We start from the raw sequence: 5,336 nt of genomic DNA, 5'->3' as shown, positions 1-5,336 counted from the left end.
CACGCCCTTCGGGGCCGCCCCTTCTTCGCGCAGAGGCATCCTTTGGCGCGTCGCGGCCAATCCCAGCCCTAAGGCTGGAGGCTCAACCAATGTGCGACCTGTTAGAAAAAGAGCCCGCCCCTCGTGCCGTTCTGGCCTGTGGGAAGCCTGTTCTTCGTCCAACCTTCTTCCCTCGCCTTCCGCGCTCGGGGGTCAGGTTCGCCTGTTTTGGGCGAGTCAGGTCCTGCGGGGGCATGGAGTCTTGGAGGTGTGTGGAAGGGTGCTCTTTCCCAGCGTGTAGGTCGCACTCTGAGTCACGTGTTCATTCATTCATTTTTGCGCAGGGCACGCGGTTGTGTTTCTGGAGCACCGCCTCGGGGCGGGGCGGGGCGGGGGGGGGGAGGGAGGCGGTTTCAGAGTTTTTTACTGTGCGTATTCGCATTCGCATCTTAACACGCAGGCGTGTGACCCTGGCCCAAACGGTGCCACCGGGCACCAGCGCGGGGTTGGGAGGGCGGTGTCCAGGACGAGTGGATGGGGACAGCTTCAGCAGTGAGGTGGGACCTAGGCAGGCTCGGAAAGGGTGGGAAGGGTTGGATAATGGGCCGGCAGACACTTAGAGGCTCTGGGAGCAGCCCGGTCTGATAGGAAATCGGTGATGAAGTCCGAGGGGAAGTGAGATCCTGACTGTGGAAGGCTATGATGCATCACCCCCGTCAGCAGTGAGACTTGGGAGTCTAATGACCCAGCTCTTCAGCGTCTACTGCCCAGCGGAATCCTGGGGCTTAGAGGAACTACCACCGTGGGGTAGGGAAGGGGTCACATTGTAACCCATAGGCTTGTTCCTCCTTTCTGATCCTTTTGCTTCAACAGCACTTTCGGCAATATGGGTTACACTGAATGCCTCACTAATTTATAAAACAGGTCTGTAAATGTCTGAGCCTCAGCTGTGGACAGCGTAATAAATTCCTTATCACGGAACTCCTGGGCCGCAGGCAGTTTAGGACATAAAGACTTGGGTTTTCCTGAACCTGCCCTGATAGCTACAGGTTTTGTCTGAACCAAGAGTCACGAAACTTTTGACAGCAAAAGCAGAAACTAGCCTACAGATGGTTTTGTTTGGGCAGCACATTAATTTTATTTGCTTTTGGTTTTCAATAAAAATTTAAATCCCGTGAGCACCACTTGTGTATTAATGAACAGCCAGCCACTTCACACATTTGTTACCTGCTTGAAATCAGAAGGCATTTGCGTTTGTGACCCTTGGACTTCTCTGAATCTCCTAAGACTTCTGGGGGAGTCACCTAATCCCAGGGACTGAGACTCAGGTGTTTTCCAGCCAAGACACATAGCTGGAAAGAGAACCGGGCCAAGTCCAAATAGGCAACCAGGTCAAGGACACCAAAATCCAAATGAAGGGAATGTGGAAAAAAATCAAGGCCAAACGAGTAAGATCTCAAAAAGCCAAGTAAGTTATGGCTGGAGGAATTTAAGAGAAGCAGACTATGAGCAGAAAAGTACTTCAGAATTTAGCAAAAGACCAGGATAGTCCACCCACTGTGTGTCAGGTCAGAGCTTAGGTCCCCCTACCTTCATCAAGCCTCCCCTTAATTTCAAGGAGATCTGTACTGCCCCTCCTTTGAAACTTGCAGCACTTGGTGTGTACCTTTCCTATGGCCTTTATCGTTTTCTACCCTGTATGGTTTACTCATCAATAAGAGGGGGTAGGATGGATGACTCCCAAGGTTCTTTTCAGCTCTGACATTTTGTAATTTTCTGTTGAGCATCTTTTGTTTTTGCTTGACAAGTAATCTTACCTTTGAGGAACCACCTGAAATCCCCTGAAAGGGGAAAAATGGATCATCACCTACAGATGTGGACTTGGGGGCAGATAAAATAATTCATGAGACTGAGCTGTCATCTTTTGAGGAGAGGATGAGTGCCTTTGTTGTTGTTGTAGGAGAGATGGTTGCATTGGGCAGACTTAAGGATGGACTGTCATGGAGTTTCTGTTGGCTACCCAGCATCTGAATATCCAATTTGGAGGGAGCCTCCCCTACTCTCAGTCTTGGAAGGAGTCTGGGCCTCTCCTCCCACACTAGAAGCCAATGGGTCTAGAGGAAGCCACGATAGAAATCAGAACTCTCCTTGCCTATTGGTAGCTAGAACACTGGTGCATGACCTAGAGTAGGACGAGCCAGTGGTCCTGTACAAAACTGAATCTTGGGTGAATAACTATTATCACAAGAATTGAAAAACAATTAATGGTGGCATTAGAAGTGCAAGCATGCACCCTAACCAGAGTGCTGGAGCAGCATGGCCTTGGCTCCCTGCACCCAAGTCCACATCTGTAGCTGAGTGTCCATTCTTCCTCTAACTTTCATCGTCATCCTATCTCAGTGTTGTAGCAGTAGACTAAAATTTAAAACTAACCATCACTAATACACTTTAAATACGATAATGAAAGGAGATGAAAGAAAAGGACGAGACGTAAAAAATCTACACTTGTACATGACACAGCAAGAAAAGAAACACCACTAAAGTGGTGCACCTCATCGTAAGGCTTCGTTGACATTGATTATTTCCCTTCTCCATTACCCATTCCAGGTTCCCCTTACCTTCAAGCTGGCCAGGATTCTTTACCCGATAGGGTGAACCAAATCTTTATTCTCGAGGAGTCTGCCCTAGTGGACCTGCCTGCGTAGTGCAGTACCTTTCCATTAGCGTGTATCTCTGGCATGGAGTGATAAGGTGTCCCCGGAGATCTCCTAGGCTCTAGTCATACTCTTCCTGCCTCTCTCCCCTTGCTGGTCAGGACCAGTCACCAGCCAACATTGTAGTGGCACGAGAGGACCACATCAATCTCAGCTTTGAGTCCGTAGGAACCACTGTTATAGGCTCTGGTGTGAGTACTGCACTTAAATATCTAAACCAACTGATGTGGAGGAAAGGGAAGCACACATTTTGGAGGAGAATCATTAGGTATAATTTGAGAGGTGCCACACTTGCTTTCACCAGCTGGTTCACTGACATCTGTCTCCTGTGGGGGAAACTGGAGCGGTCCTTGGCTCAGAGTGTGCACTTCACCCAGAAGGACAATACTATAAACTCTCAGGGTACTATCTCCCAGCTGGCATTTCAACTGATCTTTTTTTTTAATTATATTTTTTATGTTATTAAAGTAATATGTACATATATATATATATATATATATTTTTTTTTTTTATCATGTAGTACTAGGGACGCCTGTGTGGCTCAGTCAGTTAAGCCTCCGACTCTTGGTTTTGGCTCAGGTCATGATCTCCCGGTTTGTGAGTTCGAGCCCCATGTTGGGCTCTGCACTGACAGTGGCGAGCCTGCTTGGGATTCTCTTTCTCTCTCTCTCTTTGTCTCTCTGCCCTTCCCTGGCTTGCTCTCTCTCTCAAAATAAATAAATAAGCTTAAAAAAAAATCATGTAGTACTAAAAGACTTGTAAGACAAAGGAGTCTACGGCCCATTCAACCCCCATAATCTCTTTTATTAGAGGCTTTCATGTTCAAATTTTTACCTTTATCTTATGTTATGTACATATTTTCAAATAATGTACTTGTACTCTTATTTTTGATTTATGAATATGGGATCTGATCTGCTGACTTTTTACTGTGTTTGATGAGGATTTAGCCCTATTATACCCCTTTCCTATTTTCTCTCATCCACCTTATATTTGCTATAACACAGTTTTCATAATTTAAGTCGAATATTCTTTACTAATGAGTTCTGTACAACGGTATGTTTCCTTTCTCTTACAGCTTTTGTTTTTCCCGGAGCTAAAGATTTTTTTTTACCTGCACAGATTTCGTCGTATCTGTCCTTACTTTTTCCATTACATGTGTCATATTTCTACCAGCGCTTTGTTTTAAAATGCTCACGGTCATCTAACATTTCCATTTTCCCCCAGAGATGTCCTTCCTAAGAAATCATCCCTCCTTCCTTCCTTCTGAGCTCTTGCTTGAACCTTGACCTATTACGTAGGCCTCCTACACTGTCGTCGCCCCTCAGTTGAACCACCTCTTATTTCTGGTTTAGGAGGATCCAAGACTTTTCGGAATAAACAGCAAATGGCAGGTGACATCCATATAAGATAACTGCAGAACAAAATAATAATCAAACCGTTTTAGCTAATGAAAATGCAACCAAAACGCAGAGGAAAACTGCAGCACAGTTCTCTTAACATAAATGAAATATCACTTAGGGAGCAAAAAGCAGCTATAAAGAATATTTAAAAATCAGATACTGAAAAGCTCAAAATAGCAGCAAAAATGAGGATTGACTGAACTCAGGAAAGAAAAACACACTCTTGAGATATGAAAACTAAATTATATGATGTCTAAGGGAAAATAGGTTAGACAGAGAACTCAAAAAAGGACATTGAGGAAAAAAATTTAAACAGGAGAACCGAGAGTAAATGTGGAAAGGAAGTAAAAATCTCAGAGAAAAAGTGAGAGACACAGAAGACAAAGAGCCAACATATGTATCATCAGGGCCCCCAAAGAAGAAAAACATAAGAGTAAAACAAAGCCGTCATACAAGGACATTTTCTGGAAATAAAATAAGACATGAGCTTTTGAAAGGGACCAAAGGTACCAGGGCAAAAATGGACTCAATATCATTAGCCTGAGGGAAATACGTATCAAAACCAAAATGAGACATCATTTCACATCCACTAGGATGGCTACAATCAAAAAGATAGGTAATAACAAGTGTTGGTGAGGATATGGAGAAATGGGAGTGCTCTCACATTGCTGCTAGGAATGTAACATGTTGCAGCCACTTTGGAAAATCTGGCAGCTCTTCAAAAGGTTAAACACAGACTTACCATATGACCCAGCAATTCTACTCCTACATATATCCCAAGATTAAAACGTGAGTTCACACAAATACCAGTACATGAATGTTCATAGCAGCATTGTTTATAATAGTCCAAAAGTGAGAATAACTATAATGTCCATCAACCAATGGATACACAAAATGTGGCCTATCCATAAAATGGAATGTTGTATGGCAATAAAAAGGAAAGAAGTACTGATACAAGCTGACACAACGTGGATGAACCTTGAAAACATAATGCTAAGTGAAAGAAGCCATTCATAAAAGACCACATACTATGTGAACCCATTGATAGGACAAATCTATATGGGCAGAGAGTAGATTAATAGTGGCTTAGGCCAGAGGGAGTTGGGGGAATGGAAAGGGACCACTAAATGGGTAATGGGTTTTTTTTTTTTTGCACGGGGGCGGGGGGTGATGACATGTTCTAAAATAGATTTTGACAGGGTGGCTGGATGGCTCTGTCAGTTGAGTGTTGGACTCTTGATTT

Source organism: Acinonyx jubatus, chromosome A3 (assembly GCF_027475565.1).
Source record: "Acinonyx jubatus isolate Ajub_Pintada_27869175 chromosome A3, VMU_Ajub_asm_v1.0, whole genome shotgun sequence".
Lineage (NCBI taxonomy): Eukaryota > Metazoa > Chordata > Mammalia > Carnivora > Felidae > Acinonyx > Acinonyx jubatus.
Note: the sequence above shows the minus strand (reverse complement) of the source record.